Source organism: Lontra canadensis, unplaced genomic scaffold, assembly GCF_010015895.1.
Source record: "Lontra canadensis isolate GAN:19392208 unplaced genomic scaffold, GSC_riverotter_1.0 scaffold102, whole genome shotgun sequence".
Lineage (NCBI taxonomy): Eukaryota > Metazoa > Chordata > Mammalia > Carnivora > Mustelidae > Lontra > Lontra canadensis.
In genome coordinates, this window is record NW_022631096.1 from 286,320 (window position 1) to 314,235 (window position 27,916).

Sequence of the window (27,916 nt, forward strand, 5' to 3'; positions counted from 1 at the left end):
ATTTGGGTCTTTGTGCTTTTCTCAAAGGTGATTGCCCAAGTATTTCAAGGTTATCATTTCCATTATACAGGAAGAATCTTCTCCTCCTGTACTCTGATTGAATGTGAAATTCCTGCTCTTCTACATGTGCCTCCATTATAACTTGAAGCTTATTTAGGGGCATCATTTGAATGAGCTTTAGTCAATGTAGACAGTCCATCAGTTATAGGAAGGGGTCTCAGCTTTAACAGTTCAGAGCTTTGAAAGCCATAAACTGATATACAGTGCAACTGGTTTGAAATACATGATTGATTGCTTTTTTATCATGGTCCTATAGGATGCAAGTCCTTACAAAAATGTGTTTAATGAAGTCATATTTATAAAAATGTCAAGACCAATATAATTTGGAGGGTTTTTTTTTAATCTTTATATTTAGGCCAAGAAAAATATTAAAGTATCTCACTCATCCAAGTGAGATGATTAGAATGCCAGATCAATTCATTGGCTAGGAAAAACAAAACAAAACATTGTTCCCTCTTGATAAAGTATTGACATCATTTACAAGTTATTCAAAAATCTTTAAAATGCCTTTTCCTAATTTTCTGAAAAATTGATAAGTAAATGACATGAATCTGAATTTTGTATTTGACTTTACCCTGTATTCAAGCAGTTGTTGGAGAAATAATCATGAAGAATCTCTAAGTTACATCTAGTCGCTTTATTTAATACCTCGATGTTATCTGGGGGGGAAGAGGATGTTAACTAGGATTTTATTTTTTTTATTGATTTTATTTATTTATTTATGAGAGAGAGAGCGAGTACATGAGTATGAGTCAGGGGAGGAGCAGAGGGAGAAGCAGACTCCCTGCTGAGCAAGAAGCCCCATGTGGAACTCCATCTCAGGACCCTGAGATCATGACCTGAGCCAAAGGCAGGTCCTTAACCAACTGAGCCACCCAGGTGCCACATTAGAGGGTTTTTAGAAAGAGGGAAATTTTGGAAAAGTTGCTAGCAAAAATTCCATACATTGTTTTGTGCTCTGCCTTCTATTTGAATAAAAACTTATTATACTATGTTTATTTTAATTAAAGTTTTGGACAGAATTTCTTGCAAGATAATTTCTTCTAATTTCTGTTCAGAAAATGGCCAAACTGTGAGGATCTATCATTCTTGTATCGAATTAATTCAGTTATTGAAAAGAAGAGAATTATCATTCTATACTCAATTACAGCCATGAAGTAAGTCTCAATTGATATAGTCCTTAGCATCCCATCATATTAACAAAAGAAAATGCTAGATGAAGAATCTAAGGTAATGTACTTGAAATAAGAGAGAGCGGTGTTCAAATTTCAGCTATGAGAAAATCCTGGAAGCAGCTCTGGACAAAGATCCATAACATACAATGGTAGAAATATTACATTGGCAGCAGACCTATCCACAGAGACCCATCAGGCCAGAAAGGACTGGCATGATATATTCAGAGCACTAAATGAGAAAAATATTCAGCCAAGAATACTACATCCAGCTAGGCTGTCATTGAAAATAGAAGGAGAGATAAAAAGCTTCCATGACAAACAAAAACTAAGAGAACTTGCAAACACCAAACCAGCCCTAAAAGAAATATTGAAAGGGGTCCTCTAAGCAAAGAGAGAGCCTAGAAGTAGGAGACCAGAAAGGAACAGAGACAATATACAGTAACAGTCACCTTATAGGCAATACAGTGGCACTAAATTCATATCTTTCAATAGTTACCCTGAATGTAAATGAGCTAAATGCACCAATCAAAAGACACAGGGTATCAGAATGGATTAAAAAAAAAAAAAAAGACCCATCAATATGCTGTCTACAAGAAACTCATTTTAGACCCAAAGACACCTCCAGATTTAAAGTGAGGGGGTGGAAAACAATTTATCATGCTAATGGAAATCAAAAGAAAGCTGGGGTGGCAACCCTTATATCAGATAAATTAGATTTTAAGCCAAATACGGTAAGAAGAGATAGAAAGGACACTATACCATACTCAAAGGGTCTGTCCAACAAGAAGATCTAACAATTTTAAATTTCTATGCCCCTAACATGGGAGCTACCAATTATATAAACCAATGAATAACAAAATCCAAGAAACACATCAACAATAATATAGTAATAGTAGGGGACTTTAACACCCCTCTCACTGAAATGAACAGATCGTCTAAGCAAAAGATCAACAAAGAAATAAGGCTTTAAATGACACACTGGACCAGATGGACATCACAAATATCTTCAGAACATTCCATCCCAAAGCAACAGAATACACATTCTTCTCTAGTGCACATGGAACATTCTCCAGAATAGATCACATCCTGGGTCACAAAACAGGTCTCAACCAGTAGCAAAAGATTGGGATCATTCCTTGCATATTTTCAGACCACAATGTTTTGAAACTAGAACTCAATCACAAGAGGAAAGCTGGAAAGAAAGCAAAGACAAGGAGACTAAAGAACATCCTACTAAAGAATGAATGGGTCAATAAGGAAATTAAAGAAATTTTAGAAATAAAAAAAAATTAAAGAAAATTTCTAAAATTTAAATTTCTGAAATTAAAGAAATTAAAGAAAATTTTAAAAAATTCATGGAAACGTGGGGCACCTGGGTGGCTCAGTGGGTTAAAGCCTCTGCCTTCGGCTCAGGTCATGATCCCAGGATCCTGGGATCAAGCCCCACAGTGGGCTTTCTGCTCGGAAAGGAGCCTGCTTCCCTTTCTCTCTCTGCCTGCCTCTCTGCCTACTTGTGATCTCTGTCTGTGAAATAAATAAATAAAATCTTTAAAAAAAAATTCATGGAAACAAATGAAAATGAAAACACAACTGTTCAAAATCTTTGGGACAAGCAAAGGCGGTCCTAAGAGGAAAGTATATAGCAATACAAGCCTTTCTCAAGAAACAAGAAAAGTCTCAAGTACACAACCTAATCTTACACCTAAAGGAGCTGGAGAAAGAATAGCAAAGAAAGTCTAAATCCAGCAGGAGAGGAGAAATAATAAAGAGCAGAGCAGAAATCAATGGAATAGAAACCAAAAGAACAGTAGAACAGATCAACAAAATCAGGAGCTGGTTCTCTGAAAGAATTAATCAGATTGATAGACCCCTGGCCAGACTTATCAAAAAGAAAAGAGAAAGGACCCAAATTAATAAAATCATGAATGAATAAAGAGGGACCACAACCAACACCAAAGAAGTACAAACAATGATAAGAACATATTATGAGCAACTATATACCAGTAAATTTGACAAACTAGAAGAAATGGATGCATTCCTAGAGACATATAATCTACCACAACTGAACCAGGAAGAAATAGAAAACCTGAAGAGACCCATAATCAGTAAGAAGATTGAAGCAATCATCAAAAATCTCCCAACAAACAAGAGCCCAGAGCCAGATGGCTTCCCAGGAAAATTCTACCAAATATTTAAAGAAGAATTAATATCTATTCTCTCGAAACTGTTCTGCAAAATAGAAATGGAAGGAAGACTTCCAAACTCATTTATGAGGCCAGGATCACCTTGATCCCCAAATCCCATAAAAAGACCCCATCAAAAAGGAGAATTACAGACCAATATCCTTGAGGAACACAGATGCAAAAATTCTCACCAAAATACTAGCCAGTAGGATCCAACAGTACATTAAAAGGATTATTCACATGACCAAGTGATATTTATTCCTGGGCTGCAAGGTTGGTTCAACATCTATATTATCAATCAATGTGATACAATACATTAATAAAAGAAAGAGCAAGAACCATATGATATTCTTAACAGATGCTGAAAAAGCATTTGACAAAATACAGCATCCTTTCTTGATCAAAACTCTTCAAAGTGTAGGGATAGAGGGTACATACCTCAATATCAAAGCCATCTATGAAAAACCCACAGCAAATATCATTCTCAGTGGGGAAAAACTGAGAGCTTTTCCCGTAAGGTCAGGAATGCAGCAGGGCTGTCCACTGTCACCACTACTATTTAACATAGTACTAGAAGTCCTACCCTCAGCAATCAGACAACAAAAAGAAATAAAAGGCATCTGAATCAGCAAAGAAGTCAAACTCTCACTCTTTGCAGATGATATGATACTTTATGTGGAAAACCCAAAAGACTCCACTCCAAAACTGCTAGAACTCATACAGGAATTCAGTAAAGTGTCAGGATATAAAATCAATGCACAGAAATCAGTTGCATTTCTATACACTAACAGCAAGACAGAAGAAAGAGAAATTAAGGAGTCGATCCCATTTACAATTGCACCCAAAACTATAAGATACCTAGGAATAAAGCTAACCAAGGAGGCAAAGAATTTGTACTCAGAAAACTACAAAGTACTTATGAAAGAAATTTAGGGGGACACAAAGAAATGGAAAAATGTTCCATGCTCATGGATTAGAATTACAAATATTGTGAAAATGTCTATGCTACCTAAAGCAATCTACACATTTCATGTAATCCTTATCAAAATACCATCAATTTTTTTCAAAGACATGGAAAAAAATAACCCTAAAATTTATGTGGAACCAGAAAAGACCCTGAATATCCAGAGGGATGTTGAAAAAGAAAGCCAAAGTTGGTAGCATCACAATTCCAGACTTCAAGTTCTATTACAAAACTGTAATCATCAAGACAGTACGGTATTGGCACAAAAACAGACATATAAATCAATAGAATAGAATAGAGAGCCCAGAAATAGACCTTCAAATCTATGGTCAACTAATCTTTGGCAAAGCAGGAAAGAATGTCCAGTGGAAAAAAGACTGTCTCTTCAAAAATTGTATAGGGGAAATTGGACAGCCACATGCAGAAAATGAAACCGGACCGTTTCCTTATACCACACACAAAAACAGACTCCAAATGGATGAAAGACCTCAATGTGAGACAGGAATCCATCAAAATCCTTGAGGAGAACACAGGCAGCAACCTCTTCGACCTCAGCCGCAGCAACTTCTTCCTAGAAACATCGCCAAAGGCAATGGAAGCAAGGGCAAAAATGAACTACTGGGACTTCATCAAGATCAAAAGCTTTTGCACAGCAAAGGAAACAGTCAACAATACCAAAGGACAACTGACAGAATGGGAAAAGATATTTGAAAATGACGTATCAGATAAAGGGTTAGTATCCAAAATCTATAAAGAGCTTATCAAACTTAACACCCAAAGAACAAATAATCCAATCAAGAAATGGGCAGAAGGCATGAACAGACATCTCTGCAAAGAAGACATCCAAATGGCCAACAGACACATGAAAAAGTGTTCCACATCACTCAGCATCAGGAAAATACAAATCAAAACCACAATGAGATACCACCTCACACCAGTCAGAATGGCTAAAATTAACAAGTCAGGAAACGACAGAGGCTGGAGAGGATGTGGAGAAAGGGGAACCCTCCTATACTGTTGGTGGCAATACAAGCTGGTGCAGCACTCTGTAGAACAGTACGGAGGTTCCTCAAAAAGTTGAAAATGGAGCTACCCTCCAACTCAGCAATCACACTACCGGGTATTTACCCTAAAAATACAAATGCAGCGATCCGAAGGGGCATGTGCACCCGAATGTTTATAGCAACAATGTCCACAATAGCCAAACTATGGGAAGAGCCTAGATGTCCATCAATATACAAATGGATAAAGAAGATATGGTACAGATATACAAAGGAATACTGTGCAGGCACCAAAAAAGAAATCTTGTCATTTGCAATGATGTGGATGGAACTAGAGGGTATGATGCTAAGAGAAATAAGTCAATCGGAGAAAGGCAATTATCATATTATATCTCTGATATGAGGAATTTGAGGGATAGGGCAGGGGGTCGTGGAGGGTAGGGAGGGAAAAAATGAAACAAGATGGTACCAGGTAGGGAGACAAACCACAAGAGACTCTTAATCTCAGGAAAAAGACTGAGGGTTTCTAGGGGGTGGGAGGAAGGGATAATGTGGCTGGGTTATGGACATTGGGGAGGTATGTACTATGGTGAGTGCTGTGAATTATGTAAGACTGATGATGCACAGATGTGTACCCCTGAAGCAAATAATACATTATGTGTTAATAAATAAAAAAAAAATAAAGTAAAATAAAAATGAATTCCAGCTATCTGTTTGATCTTGTGAAATTAAATAAATAGTTGTCAGCCTCATAAATGAGCAGCTCATATAGCTTTAAGATATGGTTCTTTCTGGAAACCCCTCATCTTTTTAAATTTGTAGGTACCAAAATTAAGATGCTACAGAAATTTAACTCAACCTCATTAAATTCACTCGCTATTCAACTGCTGCCTTGTAAAAGAGAGAGATGGAAGAGGGCTACTAATCTCTAAGACAGAGCTCAAATATAACAGAAAACCAATTAGGAGTGTTGGCAAAGTAGGGCCAACTGACACTCATTCAGGGAGAAAAGGAGGACAGGATGCCTGCAACAAATAACAGGTTATGAGAACAAAAACTACAGTATGAGAAACGAGAGGGACAGGATGTTACAAATTACATTTAAATTGTTACTTTGGGGGCACCTAGGTGGCTGAGTTGTTAAGCGTCTGCCTTCAGCTCAGGTCATGATCGAGTCCCACATTGGGGCTCCCTGCTCAGCAGGAAGCCTGCTTCTCCCTCTCCCACTCCCCCTGCTTATGTTCCCTCTCCCTGTCAAATGAATAAATAAAATCTTAAATAAATAAATGTCTCTGTCAAATGAATAAATAAAATCTTAAATAAATAAGAAAAATAAATAAATAAAATTGTTACTTTGTCTGTGGCTTTGGCTGCTCCCAGGAAAGGAAAACTCCTGTTGGTAGGAGGATGAAAAATACCTTCTTAAAAGTAAAACTGAGAGGTGCCTGGATGGTGCAGTTGGCTAAGATTCTGACTTGGTTTTGGCTCAGATCTTGATCTCAGGGTGCTGAGATCGAGCACCATAGGGCTCTGCGCTCAGTGCACAGTCTGCTTAAGACTCTCCCTCTGCCCACCCCCACCTCCAAGATAGATAAATAAATCTAAAAAAAAAAAAAAAAAAAGTAAAACTGAGTTCCTAGTAGTATTCTCACACACACACACGCACACATGCATACTCCAGAGGCTAAAGGCTTAGGTAAAATAGTAGCAGAGTATATCCCTATTCTTAAAACCTGTGGCAACCTACTGAAATGAACAAAACTAGGAACTAAATTCTCATCTGTAATAAAACAGAGAAAGCTCAAATCCCAAACTGCAAACTATGATGAATATTTATCAAATACAGTGAAGTTTGGATAAAGGAGAAAGTCGAAAACTGACATAGGAATGAATTGCTTGTATATGCTGTTTTAATTTTTCTACAAAACAAATAATTAACTCAGAGAAACTATCACGTGCAACAGAGAACAATAAAGAGGGTAAATAAGTCACCAGCTTTGAAACCGCTGGCCAGAGTTAATCTGCAGTAAAGAGGAATGTACACTGAAAGCTGAGGGAAGACATGTTTTTGGTAAAGAGGAGGAGAAAATGTTCTGAGACAACATATTCAATTTGAAAGTGCCAACTTTCCATGTCACTGCCCCCAATTCCAGCAATAAATTACAGGCTTAGATGATATCACCACTCCAAAAAGAGCAATATAGAGAAATTATATAACCTGGAATTAATTCATATATTATATATCCATTTCAGTATTGAAAATCAGAAGTACAAGAGATATTGCATTTCCTTGTTTCCTTTGATCTGGCTTCAGTCTCCATACTGCAAAGTTCATGAGAAAATCAAGTTCTTTCTTGGGGCTCCTGGGTCAGACCAATGTTCTGAATGTGATGGAGGACACTGTCATCCTCAGACTTCAGTTTACACTGATTAAAATTGAGATGTTTATTCTTTTAGACTGCAATTGCATCAAGGGTGATAGTTCTCCTAGTTTCTATAAATCTTTGGGAACTGAGAATGCCCAGGCCTTCAGAGTAGTCTTCATAAAAGCACCAAGTAGTCAGAGGCATCCTTGAGTTCTTGCTACACCCAAAGAGTACTGATGGTGATCATTTTGAAAAAGGTCCCTCTTCTTCCCCACCATCTCTCTCCTCTGAAACCTCAGTTGGATATGACCTCTACCACTGGTTCTCAATGATCTCTCTCTGTCCTCTTACAGGACACTAAACTGAATCCTTTAATCAGCTTTAGGCTTATAAAACAGAAAAGAGGCACAAGCAATTTTGGTTGTATTCCTGAAACATAAATCTTGTCTGAAGTAAAAAGGATTCAACAGAACCTGACCACTGGCTTGAAACAAGGTAAGAAAAATATATGGTCATAGAAAAACACAAATTTATAATCCCACCAAAAATAAATACTATAAAAAAGGAGGAAGTTTGAAAACAATCTTCAGAAGAAAAGTTATCTCCAAGAAACAACATAAAATTTTAGACAGATACTCCCCTATACCAGTGAAAACACTAATAAAAATTGTTCAGTAAAGACATGAACAAACAGAAGAGAACAAAGAAATATGATTACAAAAGAACATGAAATGTGAAATAAAAGAAATACAAATCATGAAGCAGTTAAGAAGAACAATAGATGTAGCTAACAATAGTGTTAAAAATAATTAATTCATTATATTATTCATTCAACAAATTAGGAATATGCCAGGTACTGTTTTAGAACTGGGAATATAATGGTAAGAATAAGTTACCAGGGAAAGGGAAAGCAAAATGAGAAAGAAAGCTCTAAGGGAATATGAAAATAAGAAAATATATGTCCAACATATGGATATGAAGTATCAGCAAAGATAAAAAGCAATGAAAAATATTCAAAGTCAGAACTGGATAAAATTTCTGAAGATACAAGAAACCCATAATTGACAAATAAAAAGTACAACAGTTCTGAAAGCAAATCACAGAAAAGGATTTTCTATAGAAAATCAACAAACACTAAGATGTAGCTTGGTGAATTATCCATTAAAATTAAGTTTAACTTTGATAGAAAAATGGAAAGTTATACTGAGTTAAATAAGGAGAAGTCAGTTTCTCACATGAAAGTATGACAGCATGCATTGCAAGATGAGAGTGGCCTCTGTTCCTTGATGTCCTCAGGGACAGTGAACTTTCCAGCTTACAACTCCACCAAGTTCAATGAAATCTTTCTTCTCAGGGCCTAAGGGAGCATACATTGTCCTGGATGGAGGACAGAAGAATGGGATGAAAAGAAAGAGCAAAGGATTCTTGACAGCTATCCAGCGATAATGTTTCTAGGAGCTGCTACTCAATGCTTCCCCTTATATTGCAACAACCAGAATTGGGTTTTTTTTTCCTTTTTTTTAGATTTATATATTTATTTTAGAGTGAGTGGGGCAGAAGGAGCAGAGGGAAAGAGGAGAGAGAATCCCAAGCAGTCTCCATGCTGAGCACGATGGAGGGCTGGATCCCACAACCCTGAGATCACGACCTGAGCTAAAGTCAAGAGTTGGCAGCTTAAACAACTGTGCCACCCAGGGACCCCCAAAACCAGAATCATCTTGTTCTAGCTGATCATGTCAGTATAGGTAAAATATAAAATTTATATTATATATGGAAGAACAGGAAAGTAAATTTTTGAAAGCAATTAGCTATCTCTATCATAAAATTGGATGTGAACTTTAAGGATAAAGAACTTCATGAACATCCATATGCAAAATTCAAGTCACATATAATTAGGAAAATTTGAAATTTTGAAATTTGTCTAATTATTTCTCATTATCTTCTACAGGGTAACTGACAAATTGCATATTAATTCACTGATACCCTCTGATAAACTAAGGAGCAGTCAATATGTTTTCATTAACCATTAGCAATCATTAATATTTCTAGAGGTCTTACTAGTTCCGGGTTCTATGAGCTTTATATTTGTTGTCTTACTTAATTTTTACAGAAGCCTTTAAGTTAATAGTGATATAAAGCATTCACAGATGAAAGAACAAAGACATTGATGAGATAAGTAAACTGCCTGATGTAAAATAGCAAGTAAAATCATGACCCCAGAATTCAAATCCATTCAATGTGGCAGTTGATTCTATTTCTTATCTGGTACACTACAATGACTCTTGGATTACTCAAAAGAATACAAAAGAATATGAGCTTACTGAAAATGAAAGAGAATATCATTAAATAAGAAGCAACTTTCATAATTTTCCCTTCATTTTTAAAATTATAGAAATAATTTTTCAGTTCATTGTCATTGTTGAGATTAAAATAACAAAGTATACAATATAAAACTCAGTCCTCAATATCATTCCCCCTTGTACTACTGTGCAACTACTTAATTTAGAGTCCAAAAGTGGAATGATTAGGTCACTGCATAAGTGCAATTTTATTTTGATATCTGCCACAATATTGTTTTTGAGAAGGGATTTACCAACAAATAAAATGCTACTTCTCTATCTTCTTTTCAATACTTTTATCTTTTAAAATTATTGTCAATTCCACTGGACAAAAAATTTTATTTATTTTAATATTTTATTTTTATTCATTTAACAGACAGAGACCACAAGTAGGCAGAGAGGCAGGCAGAGAGGCAGGCAGAGAGTGGGGGGAAGCAGGGTGCGGGGCTTGATCCCAGGACCCTGGGATCATGACCTAAGCCAAAGGCAGAGGCTTAACCCACTGAGCCTCCCAGGTGCCCCAGCCACTGGACAAAAAAATTTTAAAGAACCTCATTATGGTTTTATTTTTCATTTCCATTCTAATTATGAAAAAATAAGAAAGAAGTCAGAAACTATCAATAGCAGGAAGTACAGTGATAACATCACTACAGAATTTGTCAGATATTCTAAGAATAATAATGCAATATTAAGAACAATATTATGGAAATACATGACAATTCAGATGAAATGGGGGAAATATTTTAAAGGCCTAAATAATCAAACTCATTAAAGAAGAAACAATCAGGAAAAATACTGTACCTGTTAAATAGAAAGCATTTCTAGCTAAAATCTATCCCACAAAACCTCCAAGCCTAGATAGCTTCATTAGTGATTTAGCTAAACATTTAAAGAAGAAATAATATAAAATACACTCAAACTCATCCAGAAAGTTGAAAAGGAAGAAATATTTTCAACTCATTATATGAGGCTAGTATTACACTAATACCAAAGTCAAACAAAAGCATTACAAGATGTGATGGATAATTTTATGTATCAAATTGCCTGGGCCACAGTATGGAGATAATTGATCAAATATTAGTCTAGATCTTTCTGAATTTTTTTAATGAGATTAACATCTCAATTGGTAGACTGGAGTAAAGTAGATTGTTCTCCATAATATGGATGGACCTCATCCAGTAATTTAAAGGCCTTTATAAAATAAAGTTTGACTTTCTTGCCCAAAGTAAGAATGAGTTTTGCCAGCAGATGACCTCTGGACTTGAACTGTAATCTTAGCTCTTCCTTAGGTCTCCAGGTGGCCAGCCTACCCCATGAATTTTGAGCTTTCCAGTTTCTACAATCCCATGAGCCAATCCCTTAAAATAAATCTTTTGGTATACATACTATTAGTTCTACTTCTCTGGAGTACCCTAATATTTAAGAAAATGAATATCCTTCCTGAACAGAGTTGTGAAATTCTAAATAAAATTTTAGGAAATCAAATCTAACAATGCATAAAAAAGATAATCCATTATGGGGTGCCGGGGTGGCTCAGTGAGTTAAGTGCTCAACTCTTAATTCCTGCTCAGGTCATGATCTCAGGGAGTTTGCTGAAGATTCTCTTTCTTCTCCCTCTGCCCTTGGTCCCCTAAAATAAACAAATAAATCTTAAAAAAAAAAAAGATAATCCACCATCACAAAGTAGTGTTTATCAAAAGAATGCAAGGTCAGACCAACTCCATATTTTGTCATATTAGTGTTATTATATGATCCTATGAATGAATACAGTCACAAAAAAGCAACTGACAAAATCTAACACTTGCTTCTGAAAAAAATTCTCTGCAAACTAAGAACAGAAGAAAATTTCTTCAACCTAATAAAGGGCATCTAAAAAAGCCTACAACTAACATCATTCGTGACAGTCAAAGACAATGTCTTCCCCCATGATCAGGAGAAGAGAAGGCCTTTGGTCTTGAACTTTCATTATTTTTATCCAACATTATCCAGGGCAGTGAGGCAAGCAGAAATAAAAGGCATCCACAAAAGAAAGAGATAATTAAAATCACTTTGATTGCAGATGAAATTATCTTCTACATATAAAATATGATAGAATGTACCAAAAAGCTACTAAAAATAAGAAAAGAATTTGGCAGTATTGCAGAATACAAGATAATAAACAATAACCGAATATACTTATATATACTAGCAAGGAACACCTGGAAGTTGAAATTTTAAAAATACCATTTTTAATAGCACCAAAAATATGAAATAGGGATAAACCTGAAAAATATGTGAAAGACATATACATTATAAGACATTGCTGTGAGAAATTAAAGACTTAAATAAATGGAAAAGTAAATTTTTGTTCATAGGTCAGAAGACTCAACATTGGTAAAATGTCAATCTCTCCAGATAAATGCAAAGATTTGATACAATTCTAATCAAAACTTTTTTTGTAGAAGTTGATAAACTGATTCTAAAACTCACTTGAAGGTATAAAGGAATAAGAGTATCTAAAATACCTTTGAAAAATTAGAATAAAACCAGAGGACTCACACTTAATGATTTTTAGATTTATTAGAAAACTACAGTATTGAAGACAGGTTATATTAGTATCAAGACAGACAAATAGATGAATGAAATAAAAACAGTCTAGAAATAGATCCACACATATATGGACAAACGGTTTTTCACAAAGTTACAAGGACAATTCAGTGGAGAAAGTAGTCTTTTCAAAAAATGGTGCTGGAACAATTAAATGATCACATGCAAAAAATGACCATGGATCCATAACTTGCACAATATATAAAAATTAACTCAAAATAGACCATATACCTAAATGTAAAACCAATAATTTGAAAGCTTCTAGAAAAAAAGGAAATGCTTTCTTGAATGTGGATAAGTAAACATTATCTTAGATATGATAAAAGGATGATCTATAAAACAACGTACTACCTTTAGTTGTACTTTATCAAAATTAAAAATTCCTGCTCATCAAAAGACACTGCCAAGAAAATTAAACTATAAAACACAGACTGAAAAATTTTTAATATCACATATGTGATGAAGGATTTATACAGCAGAATATATGAAAAACTCCGACATCTCAATAAGAGTATAATTGAAATGATGGGCGAAACTTCTGAATATATACTTCACAAAAAATATTTATGAATAACAAAAAAATGCCTGAAAAATGCTAAACTTAGGAGAAATGACTATTAAAACCACAATGAGCTACCATTACGCATATATTAGAAAGTCTAAATAGAAAAAAAAAAAAAGACAAGTATTGGAGAGGATATGGAGCAACTGGGGTTCTCATACACTGTTGGTAGGAATGTAAAACAGCATTGCCACTTTGGGAAACTTTTGCCAGTTTCTTTAATTTGAAGTATTTCTACCATATGTTCCAACTGTTGCATTCCTAAATATTACCCAAGGGAAACTAAAATTAAATGTCCACATAAAGACATAAATAACCGTTCACATCAGCGTTATTTGTAATAGCGAAAAACTGGCAACAACTTAAGTATCCATCAATCAATGAATGGTTAAATAAGCTGTGGTATTTATACACAATTAAATAGCACTCAACAACAAAAACATAAACTATTGATAACCTGCTTCGACATGGATAAATCTCAGAATACTTATTCTGAATAGAAGAAGCCAGACAAAATGAGTATATACTACATAGGTAACAAGGAAGGTGGTAGGAAAGACCCGGTGTGAGAGATTAAGAGAGGCAAGAGGAAATTGAGAGGTCATAGGTTCATTATCTAGTTTGTAATGGTGGCTTCATGGATGTGTGTGTATGTCAAAATGTATCAAATTAGTGTAATTTAGGGTGTCAATTATACTTCAATAAATCTGTTTAAAATAAAACTGTTTAAACACAAGTAGCAATAGCTAAAAAATTATAAAAAGTATCTTTTAAGAAATGCAATGTACAAACAATGTGGTATATATATATATTTTTTTTTAAAGACTCCATCTATTTATTTGACAGAGAGAGAGATCACAAGCAGGCAGAGAGGCAGGCAGAGAGAGGGGGAAGCAGACCCACCACCGAGCAGAGGGCCCCATGTGGGGCTCGATCCCAGAACCCCGAGATCATGACCTGAGACGAAGGCAGAGGCTCAACCCACTGAGCCACCCAGGCGCCCCCAATGTGGTATAATTTTTTAATTGACCCTTATAAAGAAGGGGGGATGGAGTGTTTTGGAGCATAATATTAAGACCTTATAATTTATTTAAAGTAATTCTTCTTATTATCCTCCTTTTCATCCATGTGACTTGAAATCCATGTTTTTGAAATATAACATCTTTCATACTTAGGTGTGTGAAACAGCATTCAGCAATAAACCAACCGAATAGTTATACATATATGTATATATACATATACATATATATATATATCCTGAACCACTATTAGTATTCTGACTCTCAAGCCTAAGAGCACATGGGAAATATTCTGTGTTATATTTCATGAACCCACCATCCTCTGTTGAAGAAAATCAAGGCATTTCACAGAGGTTGGTCACACAAGCACTGAAAAACTGTGCGGGTAATGAGAGACCTATAAATCTCCAAAACCTTACTTCCCCATGAACTTGAAGGGCTACCTTAGTGCTTAGCCAGGTTGAAACCATGGAGGTCTGAACATCAGTCAACATCAACGATGAGACCAGGGAGAGAGAAGCCTTTTTTTTTTTTTTGAGAGAGACAAAGTGGGGTGTGTTCTCAGAAGTCTTAGGTAATAAAGAATTAAAAATAAGAGATATTATTTTGACCCGATAAAGTTTCTAACATTAGTCAAATGAAAATAGTCTTTTAAATCATATTTAATTCTAGATTAAATACATTTTAAAACTTGCAATGCAAAACAGATTTTAAAAAATATGTACTGAATACAAATTGACATCCCAATCACCTATTGAATTTGAATGTTGCAAATACTTAAATAGCTTGGTAAAGAATATTTGCTTAGAAAGTAATTAAGGAAATCAGTTTTTTAATGAAAGCAATTAACATATTCACAGTGCTTCCATTTAATGTAATTGCTTAATATTAATGTGCAGCATAGATGGCTCCGTTAAATTAGTTTTAATTTGGTATAGAGCATCAATGCTTTCTACTGAGATTAGATTTCACCAAATAACCTGTATTTCCAGACACATAAAGTGTTTAGGATAGTGACTGGTGAAACAATTCAATATAATTGAAAATTATATTAGAAGATCCCCTCGTCCTTTGTAGTCAAAGTTAAACTTTCAAGTCGTTATGATACAAGTCTGACTAAATTGTGGCAATACAGGACGCACCACAGCATCACTCTGAGATGTCAACTAGTGATGTTCCAGCTTTTCCATGGATTCAAAACTGCCTTTGGCAATAGTTTTGGTCCAACCAGAACTTCCTACAACCTACTTTTGTGTCGGAAGAGGGATGGGTTTCTACCAGGAGAAACATGAGTTCCTAGGCTTCTTCACAATTCTTTTTATTTACAGACTACATGGCAGGTATCTAGAGGTCAAGAGATGTCTTTCAATCAAAGAGAAATATCTCCCTTGAAGGGGAGACTGTGCATGAACTATTGTGTCAGAGAAAGGATATTGCAGAGAGAGCCTAAAAGGGGCAAGCTAAGGCAGAGATTTTCAATCTGTGCCACATCATGCCCGAGGTGTCCCACTGAGGATATAAGGATCCTCTTATAACAGTTGTCACTCCTTACATGGAATGTATTCGTGTATTTGCAATTACATGTGTTGATCTTTTAGAACAGAGTACTCATTAAGAGTGCAGGATTTGGGAGTGAGACACCTATACTCATATACTAGCCCTACCACTTGCTAGTTGGAAGATCTGTTTAACTGATTCAACATTTCTGCTTCTTTGCTTCCTCACCTAAAAATGGTTAATAATAGCATCTACCTCATAGGGTTGTTATGAGAATTAAAAAAATTAATACAAGCAAGGTTAATACCTACCACATAATGAACATTTAATAAATTATCATTATTACTAAACTGTAAGCTCCTTAAGTACAGAATTATTTATAACTGCATTTATTACAGTGTTTAATTCACTGTCTTGTACCAAATAAATTAAATTACCTCCCCCTCCCTGTTATACCTAACTCTGATGCATACTTAAATTTCAGAAAGGCCCATCCAGATTCCGCAGACATTAGAAACCTCATCGTTTACGATCCAAAAGCATGTGAATACTTTCTGCTCTTTTTTCTCTTTCATTTTATTTATTTGTTATTAATGTATACTTAACATACAATGATGTATTAGTTTCAAGTGTACAACATATTGATTCAACAATTCTATACATTACACAGTGCCCAGGATGACAAGTGACGTCACACTCATTGTTATTGCAATATTATTGACTATATTCACTATGGGGTAGATTTCATCTCTGTGATTTATTTATTTTATAATTGAAAGTTTGAATGCTTCTCATTCTTTACTTGATTACTTAATTTTTTTTGTCATATCTGCTACTGCAGAAGTTCCAGGAGGACAGGGCCTTTACTGATTCACTGCTGTATCATTAACATTTATATCAGTGTCCAATATGCGAAAGTATTCAATGAACATCTGTTGACAGAATTAATTGCAATAATAGTTCAACAGAGCTGACCTAAATGCCTGGATGCCAGTTGCTCACACTGATAGCAAGAAAACAAAAACAAAACCTGACATGTTGGCAGAATGAAGTTAAGCAGGGAGTTAAGAGTTAAACAGTGGATATTTTCATATTTGTCTCCTTGCAATATATTTTACTAATGGGAAAATTAGCCACTTTCATGTCACTAAGTAACCATGTCATGTGTATTAATGAGGACTGTACATAAATAAAAGCAGATACTGCTATGAAACAAAAGCTCTAATCTCCCCTGATTTTGTCTTTAGGTCTTTTTCTTCAACTTTTAAAATGCCCTTTCACTTTTTCCCTCACCCTGATTACACTTAAAACATGACACTCAATCTTACTCTGTGCTCTATCCTGTACTTGAAGCAGAAAAAAATTTCACTGCTCTTTGAAAAATCAACCATCGTTTGAGATTACCCCTCAACAATACTGCTCTTACCTTGGAAATAGCCTCCAGAATCCTTGTTCCTTTGTTAGTGCTAATTCCCTGTAGGATGTGATTTTTCTTAACACTAGCTGGGACTTGGTCTTGGCCTCTGGACACTTAGAAATTAAAACTATAGCCACGAAAGATTTCTTTTTCTCAACATCTTTCTACACAGTGGAAATACTTTTCCCTTTGAAAATTAGAATATGAGCTTATAAAGTCTCCAAGTCAACACCAAAGAGCTAAACGCATAGATACTTCCCTGAAGAAATTGATTAGAGTGATCATATTTTGTTAAGGTAAAAGATATGTTAGTCACTTTAGAGATTACTATAAATTCTATTTATAATGCAATAATAATTTGAAATGTATAACAGATACCAGAATGTTATATTTTTGTAAACAACACTGTATTATATACATAAAATGACAATCTAATGAGATTCTGTCAATAGCTTTAAATTGTTACATCACTGTTTATATTACCTTGTTACAGATTTTTGCAACCGTGCCTTGCTTCCATTTAGCACAGAGAAATGCATTGTTATTCATTCTCCATTACTGACAGCTCCTCACACATGTGGTTTCTATTAATCATTTCCTTTATTTTGTTCAAATCTGTGTTGTGTTTTGTTTTGTCGTTTGTTTTGTTTTGTTTTGTTTTTAAAGAAATTGTATTTGAATTAGTAGGGACTCGGGGAAATTTTTGTCTGGACAATGGGGGACCAGAGTGATAGAAATATCTAAAATAATTGTCGCACAGAGCTTGAGTTCATCCTTTTTGAATGATCCACTCAGGTTTTGAGATGGCTAGAATATCTCAAGTATTATACTGTTTTTTAATAAAGGAAGAAACTTCTGCCACCATATTTTTGCTTCTTTCTGTCCTTCCTTATATCCAACCCACAGATTCATAGATCCAAAGATTCAGTGTCTTCTATCCATAGAAAGAATTTATTTTCAACTTGGTCATTCACTGGACCACTCTTACCAACAGATGACATAACTACAGGTTAAAGACCATGGCCTCACTGGCTCTCTTCCTTGCCCATGAGACTCTGTAGTTACCGGACCTGTCTGTCACTCTCTGGCTCTGGCTTCTCAAAGGTGAGCTGTCAAGTCAGGCTGCTGTTTAAAGACCAACCTGGAAATGCTGTTCCTCCTCCCATTCTATGCCAGTTTCTCTGCCTAAAGCTGGGATGGCAGATGAGGCTGGAATCAACCTCCTCAGTCCAGCATTTTAGGTTTCAGGAGAGGGCAGACGAAATAAAGAGTCCTCATTTGGGACTCCTGGCCCGAGCCAGGTTCTAAAATGAAACTTTAATCAGAAAGTCTTCCAAAGGATCTACTGAGTATTTGTTCAGCAAGAAATAAATTGGTTATTGGAATCGCATTGAGTATTACTTTTTGCACTGTACAACTCCCTTCTTTGAGGGAAACCTCAGAGGAAAGGAAAAATTTGTAGCAGGATTCAGGGACACAGCCCTTGCCCTATCTGTGCTCTAAAAGGAAAAATCAGGTGCACATTAGGGATTGCTGTATTTCAGTGGGTTCCCTTCAGACATAATAGAGATCAGTCTTGCAGCAATTCTACATTCTATACCTCTAAGTCTGAAACTTAGTCCAAATTGGCTCAGAAATTAAGGATCCATGAATATCCACGTTATAGGTTTGTGCCCATAGCCAAACTGAGCTGAATAATAATAATAATAATAAATTTAACAATTTCTTCTGCAAAAAAAATATTTTATGAAATTCTTAAAATATATCCATGAGATAGCAATTATTATTACTTCCATTTTCCATCCCCCAAAAACAACTTCAGGGAAATCAAGTTGCTAAAATGCAAATTAAAATTGATTCCCCTAACTACTACACAATGTTATGTCTTAATAAGATTTTCCCTTATAAGATATACATTTACTTTACTAATAGTATGAATACATGGAATTCTAACGTGACATGTATTCATCTGTTTCCTGTCTTCCAGGAAAATAAATAAATAAACCTACCAGTCATGTTTTTTTCAAAGTAAGGGACTATCAGAGAATATTTGTTTAGAATAGTTCTATAGAAGAGAAAAATGAGGGAACATGAAAGAGCTGAAATGCCTTCAGTACATAAAGAATTGCCTAAAACAGAACCAGTTCCCTAAAGCATACACTAAATACTTCATAATTTTCCCTTAGACAAATCCTGCCAATAGAGGCTTTTCTATAAATAAGAGTCCTATCATTTCAATTACTTTCAGAGAAAACAGAATCAGAGATGTGAACCAATAGCTGGAAAAAAAAATAAAATTATTTGACTACAGACACCATTGAGCCCTGAACAGCCCAACAAAATGGTGCATTTTTGGGTCTTTGTTATTTTGGCCCAAATACTTGCAATCTCATTGGGGTCCTCCCTTTCTCCATGTCCTATGTCCTCTGCACTAGTGGCATCCTCAGACTTCCTTCTTATTGTCCCTACTTCCTTCTCCCACTGCATAAATCCAACCACATATCATCACGGTTCAAGCAAAATGCAACTCCACTAAGATTGTTTCCATTTTCCGTCTAACCACTCTGTTAAACATTTCCTTAAATTCCCTTCTCCTTTCTAGGATAGACAAAAAGAAGAAAAGGAAGGATGTAACATAGCCTTCAATGATTTTCTTTGAAGATTTTATTTATTTGAGAGAGAGAGAGAGCACAAGCAGGGGGAGAACAGAGGTGGAGGGAGAAGCAGACTGCCTGCTGAAAAGGAGTCCCGTGCAGGGCTGGATCCCAGGACCCTGAGATCATGACCTGAGCTGAAGGCAGCCACTTCACTGACTGAGCCACCCAGGTGCTCCAACAGCATTCTATTATTAACAGGAAAACAAACAAACAAACAAAAAAAAGTGAGCATATTGATATATGCAGTGATATATATTCTCCTCTTACCCCATTAGGAAGAATGCCTCAGCTCCCTTGACATCTTACCTCTCCTAAAAAAGCAGAGGCCTTGATTTTTTCACCTGGTTTACTGGCAGAATCTATCTGAATAACTTCTTAGGATCATTAGAATGGCAGCTATCTTGATGGAGGGAAACTTCTTCAAGAACCTAAGATCCCGTCTGTGGAACATAGTAAATGTCTTGTTTGGAATTATGATGTATTTAATTGAAACAATTAATTGAAAGACTAGAAAGCTCATAAGCATCCTCTTAACTCGCACCATTCATTTTTTCTTCCTATACCTTCCACACAGTGCCTAAGTCAATGCAGTTTTCACAATGAGTACTCAACATATATTTGAGGGTTTTTGTTATTTCTGTTGAATGAGCAAAATATTGACTAAGGCTAATTCAAAAAGGATATGTACTCCTCCCCTAACTTGCAAAGAAAAGGAAAAAAAAAAAAGCATACATTCTTCACTGATGAAAAAGGAAAGACATTCTCTGCTATTCTCCCTCATAGAGTATTCAGGGAACAACTTTTATTAAAAAATATCACCAATAATATCTAGTATTCAGTGATACAGAAAATATTTGTTATCACCACCATCTAACCCTTCCTTTGCTTTAAAGATGCTCAAACATGTGTGAATAAATACCTAACTAAAAAACAAACCTTCATAATTTCTTCTGTATCTGACAGTAAGGAGGAAAAACATTATAACTTTTAACTATTTTAGGAATTCCAGAGAGATTTCTTTGATGTTAATCTTTAAAATATCTGTAATAATGGCTTGAATTTAAATTGTCCATCATTTTGAAAACACTTTTACTTTTTGCTTTTTTTTTTTAATTCTCACAGCTACCCCATTTGTAAAACAGAACAAGAATTATTAGTTCCATTTCACAGCTAAGAAAACTAGTGCTAAGACAGGTTAGAGGACATACATAGATGATGCCTTTCCTGCAGGTAGTGACTTAAGATTCATTAAGGAGATTTCTTTACTTCTAATCCTGTGATCCTTCTACTGTACTATGGTGCCTACCTCCAAAAAAGGATGATGTTTGTTATAAATCTGTATCAAGGCTGGACTTATTATTATAAATTAGTGATGTTTATCTTCAGCTCACTTTTATTCTTTATGTGTAAACCATGCTTCATTTTCAGACTCCAACCACCTCCTAAAATTCTGTCCTTAGGCTGGCCCTGGATTAATAGATCTTCCATTGCAAGGCCATTCCTATGCTTTCTATGCTGTGCCCTAGCAGTTATCTTCTTAATTCTGCCCCCACTTCCCTCTGTGATATTCATACAGAATTAGTATTGAGTATGCAATACTAATTATTGTGCCTTAGACATGGTAGGCACACTTAAGCACATACTGAATGGACGTGAATCCCCACTTCTTTGGAATATACTGCTGTCTCATAAGGAAACTTTGAAAACAAATATAAGCTGTTTTTATTATGGCTTACTATAATGCTACTCTTCCTTTTTTCCCAACTCTCTCACACTACTAATTGATAAGGTGCATTTTTAGCAGTGATGGCCCACTCGGACAGTACTGCTCACCAGGATTATATCGGAAACCCTAGGGTCAAATATGAAGTTTGAAAACATTTCCCCTGTAACCGGATATTTCTCCAAGGAGAAAGGATATCCCCACCTCTTTAGACTCACTGGTTAACCATCTTGGTATCATCATTGCATTTCAGCAGGTATATTTAATGTCTTCATCCCAAGGTGACCACAGGCAGAACTGGTAAGCAAACTGCAGGGTGTAATGGTAGGCTAGATAGATTTATGCAAAGATGGGTTTTCTATAGACATAGCCACATTAATGCCACCACTTTCAGATTTGAGACAACAGGACCACTAGGTCAGATTTGGTCTGTGGAGGTTTGTTTTAAATAAAATGGGACTATTCACAGACTAAAAAGAACTGCTAAATAAGGTGAAGCTAAAGAGAAGGGGGAGAAAAGGAAATTGCTCTTTTTGACCACTTCCTCTATGTCAGGCAGTTATATACACTAATTCTCATAAAGCCCTAGAAGTCATTATTCGTATCCTTATTATGTTGGTAAAAGAACTGAGCTGAGAAAGGCTAAATAGTACCCCCAAACCCATTAAACAGTACGTTTTCATGTGCACCTTACACTTTAACAGGCTTGTTAAATAGGTACACTATTTGTAGCTTGTGATGGTGGTCAGACACGAATCCTAAGCCACCTGTCCATATAAATGGTGTTATGTTGCTATGTGTACTATTAGGAGATAGGGGCCAAACTGTGTGGGACTCTTACAACTTTATACACAAGCCAGTGCTACTATTTTATAAGAAAATATATTTGTTCTTCAATATTTAATCCACTAACGTAAGATGAAGATGCATCAAATATTATATTTTGGGTTCTAATCAGATTCCAGTGTATGACACACACCTGGATGGAAATTAAAGGGAACCCAGAAAATTAGAGACATTCTCTAAAGTGTAAAGGAATGTTTAGATCAAAAAGGACTAAATACGGGTTAGCGTCATGAATTTCTAATCCAACAACCAAGCATCTAGTCCAATACCCTTATTTTCTGTACTCAGAAACTGAGGATCTGAGAAGTGAAATGATTTGCCTTGATATTCAGTTGTTATTTGCTGCACATCTATTTTTCCAAGCAGACTTCCCAAGGATGTCAAGGTGCCCTTCAGTAATTGCGGGACCACCACTGCAAGCTATCATTATGAAGATTAATTATTTGTTTAACATTGATGGATCTGGCACTGTACCAGGCATAAAGAATATGTACTCAGTGCTCAAGAGACATACAATCTAAATCAGAAAGACAAATAGATGTTTTAAGAGCTCAAAGGGTGATTAGAACCTTGAAGTGTAAATCACCATGTTCATATTTATATAAAAAAAAAGTGTTATTCTCCCCTTTCATTGCTTCAACAGCTCATAAATACCACTGAGATGGGAAGGATGACAATAAGAGCATTTGTGAAACGGCATGCAATTGCTTGAGAATATTATTCACTTTAGTGAGTTTATTACTGGACAGCTGTTTACAAATTTAGGAGCAGATTGGTCCATGGATGAATGAATTTCAGTTGAAGAAACAGGAACATGAGGAGCTTTTGAGGTCCTTGCTGATAATATTCAACTAACCACTGTTCCATAATTTCCCACAGGGAGCAGTTGGATTTTTCCACATCAGCTGATTAGTGGTAAATATTGTCTGAATTATCCTGACAACAAATAGGATATAAAACATATCTTTAGGGCCAATGAAAGCTCAGGACTTCATATAAAGCTGGGGCGGGTAGAGTTTTTAGACTTTAGTGTTGAAATGTAGTATGGTTTAAGAATCCTGCAGTCTATTGTCTACTTGTCATCACCAGGCTATATTCATCTGGACCATGTTAATGCCAAAAAAAGGTCCTAGAAGAACCTTTTTTTTTTTTTTTAAGAGGTTATAAGCATCGATCTGGACAGAATTGATTTCGATACCTAGCTCTATCACTTATATATATGACTTGGGCAAAGAACTTAAACTTGATGACATTCAACGTCCCTTTATGGGAAACAGGAATTATAATACCAGTATCTTAGAGTTATTTTTAGGCTAAAATGAGTCTATTTTTGTAAAAAAAAAAAATGCTAGCATAATGCTTGGCACAACATAGGTACTCAATAATTAGTAATAGAATTATTGTGTTCCTCACCTAGTAATTTATCAGTTAAAGAGTGTTCTCCCCACAGAGACTTAAAGATGTGGTTCTTTGTAATGTGCCACAAAGAAAAGAGTGTGCTTTGAAACCCAATAAATATAAACCAAAACAATGTATTAATTTTTCAAAAGGTTTAAATTCACTGAGCCTCAGTTTTCTCATTGGGAAAAAAATGGAATAATAAAGCATAATTCAGAAGGCAATTGTGAAATATCAAATAAGATACTATATGTGAGTAAAGGGCCTAGAACATCATAGTTATTAAAAACAATGTTACATAACTGTGTGTTAACAGATCACATTCGATTATAATTATTTGTCTATTTCATCTATGCCATTGTAAATACTTAATCCCAGTGCCTGATTAGTAGGTAGTTTTTAATTTTTAGGAGTATATAAATGTATATTGCATTGATTACTCAAAAATGACCACTAGAAGAACCTTTAGAATTATAATAAAAGTTGACAGACTGTAGGATGTTTGCATTTTAGTTCATAAGAACTAAATGCTTACATACCATACAGAAGAATTTCTTCAATGAAAGAAATAAAATGAAGTAGAAAAAACCAAATATATCTAGATCTCCGGTCATCAGTTCATCTAGTCATTAATTCAAAATTGCCACATGCAAGACACTGTGTGAGACCTTAGGGATAGAATAGTAAACAAAATAGGGTGCTTGGGTGGCTCAGTGGGTTAAGCCTCTGCCTTTGGCTCAGGTCATGATCTCAGGGTCCTGGGATCAAGTCCCACATGGGGCTCTCTGCTCAGCAGGGAGCCTGATTCTTCCACTCTCTCTGCCTGCCTCTCTTCCTACTTGTGATCTCTCTCTGTGTCAAATAAATAAATCTTAAAAAAAAAAAAAAAGAATAGTAAACAAAACAGATTTGGCCTCTACCCACCTAGAGGTATGGTATAATGGGGAAGATAAATACAAGTCAAATGACTGCCAAAATAAACGTGAATTTACACCACTGATAAATGCTATGAACAACAAGATTAGAGTATCATGGATGCATATGTGAAAGAATGTGCAATGGGACTTTTTTCCTTTTGTCTCAGAGTACTGCCAAGGTCCTCTCAGTTGATACTACAAGGATAATGAATGATCACATCTTCTAAGAAAGAACAGGTAGCCCCAAAGCCTCTACCAATCTTAATCACCTATCTCTAACCACCTAAGAGAGGGCTAGAAAATAGTTCTGAAGATGCATTAAAAGAGAGAATTCCTTGAACAGAATTCACAGGAATAAAAGCACTTTGGCATTTTTCCATTAACACTCCTGTTTCCTGCTCCCCACAAATTCAAGTCAAATATATGCCCCTGATGAAGACTGGGGTTATCTGCCTTAGGAGAGATGCAAATCTCACTCCAGGCATAGGTGGTAAGCTACAGAAACTCATGGATGCTCTCCATACACTTAGAAGAAGAGAGCACTAGAGAACTACACTGGCATCATTGAGAGTCTTGGGGCTTATATGAGGTTGTAACTAGTGACTGAATCTTGAAAGCAAAATATTGAAGGTAGAGGATGGGGCAGGAGCAAGCTGGACTGCCACTGACAGGGTTCTTGTGAATGGAGTAGATATTGGGTGGCTAAACCTGCTTCATTCTAGAAGGATGTCTGTGATGGTTGACTTTATGTGTCAACCTGACTGGATCACAGGGCGCCCAGATATTTGGCTAGACATTATGTCATTATTTCTGTGAAGGAGTTTCTGGATGAGATTAGCACTGAATCAGTGGACTGGGTAAAACAGACAGGTGGGAATCATCCAATCTGTGAAGGTCTACGTATAAAGAAGAGACGGAGCAAGCAAAAACTTTTCTCTCTAATGCCTGACTGCTGAGCTGTGACTTTGGTCCTCTCCTACCCTCAGCCTGGGAATTACATCAGCCGCTACTCTGGTTCTCAAGCCTTCAGGCTCAGACTGAATTACAGCATTGTCTTCCCTGATCTCCAGCTCACAGATGGCAGATCATGAGACTTAGCCTCTATAATCATGTGACCCAATTCCTTATAATAAATCTCAATCTTTCTCAATAAATAGAGATAGAGATGTGAATGTGGACATATAGATATTCTATTGATTCGGTTTCTCTGGAGTACCCTGATATAAACCCACTCAAAAGGGTCACCTTCAGGAATGGGGGGTGGGCCTTAGAGCAGGAGTTGAGAGGAATTATGAAATGATTATACAGAAAGAAAATCGCATCCACTGATAAATATCTTATAATCTTTTCCATCAGCAGTTACTCCTTTCCTGGGCCCAATATTGTTTGTCTCAGTTTTGTTTCTTAGAGAAGAGGGCTAATTATTTGGGATAAAATACATGTTAAATATAGCAGACCTCCTTATAAAGTTGAGGTTTAAGAAGTTGGAGAAAAAAACTAGAAACTGGGTCACAGAAGAAAATGATTCATTGATGGTTTGAAAGTGGGACAGTACAGGATGGAAACAGGGTCGAGAGTTGAAAACAGAAAATAGGTGGGTGGAAATGAGGAGGTCAATTCTAGTATATGTGCTGCCAAAGCGAGCACGAGGAGGTCAATTTTAAATGAATGTTTTATTGATAAAGAAAGTTATCCCAATTGTCCAAATGACTTCTCAAGAAAAACGAAGAATTGATTCTTGATAGTCCCTGAAAATATTCTTGGTCTCATTAGTCTGGAAGTTTATTTAAAAAAAAATACTTGCTTTTTAAAATTTAATTTATAAAATACATTTTCATACATTATCTAATTCATTTTTGAAATAAATATGGATGGGGTGCCTGGGTGGCTCAGTCAGTTAAGCATCAGCCTTCAGTTCAGGTTATGATCCCAGGGTCCTGGGATCAAATCCCACATTGGACTCCCTGCTCAGCAAGGGAGCCTGCTTCTCCCTCTCCCTCTGCCTGCCCCTTTCCTGCTCTCTCTGTCAAATAGAGAAAGAAAATCTTAAAAAAAATAAAAAAGAAAGAAAGGAAGGAAGAGAGGAGGGTGGAAGGAAGGAAGGAAGATAGATATGGAGTGACTAAGTAGAGCCTATTAGAAATTCTCACTTGCCCAGAATAAAAGGGAGAATGAGAGTAATAAGAACTCATCTTTAAAGGGGGGAGTCAAATGGAGTTTCTCTGACTGGCTCTCTCCACTGATGGCCTTCCAATTCTACTCTTGGCAGGTGTCCTGCTTATAAGAATTCCCTAAGATCCCTGCCCTCTTCTGGCACAGGAAACAGCCCTCAGATAGTGGTATTGGTAGTCATCGTGATTTCTGGGTGGCCTGTTTTATATCTACAGTAGCACCTTTCAGTTTGTTGCCTTGGATGATTTCCCAAGATGTGGTATAAAAATAGTTTCTTGTACCAATTTATTTATTGATTAGCTCTCCCACAGGTGAGGAAATGAGAAACAATTATGGGCATATATAAAACCTGACAACTGGCCTACTTGGACAGAATTTTGCACAGCAATCTGCTTTACTTCTCAGGCCGGCATAGCTGTGCCATACACTGAAGAAATCTGTATCATTTCCACCACGTGCATGGCATATCACAGTGTTCGAATGCAACATCCTTTATCAGGAATGCTAATTATATCCTCTTATTAAATTCAGACACTACATTTCCACACTGTATCTTTTTTTTTTAAGATTTTATTTATTTGATGGACAGAGAGCGATCACAAGCAGGCAGAAAGGGGGGGGGAAGCAGGCTCCCCACTGAGCAGAGAGCCCGATGTGAGGCTCGATCCCAGGCCCCTGAGATCATGACCTGAGCCGAGGCAGAGGCTTAACCCACTGAGCCACCCAGGTGCCCCTCCACACTGTATCTTTAAGATATGAGTATCATTTTCTTTTCTCCCTCTATTTTTCACATGGGTTACAGCCTTGAGATATCTATATTCTAGTGACTTTTCCCTTTCCCGACAGAGGATTAGTTCTGTCCTCATTTCCCCCTACAACTAGCCCTCTCCTATTCACCAATCTGCTCTCCCAGCCTTAGCTGTCAGCAGTAACTCCTTCCCTGGGTCTATTCTATCCCCCCAAAGCTTCCCTTTTAATCACTTTCCCCCACTTTCTGTGTCCTTGGGCATCCCTATAGAGACCTTAAACTTCTT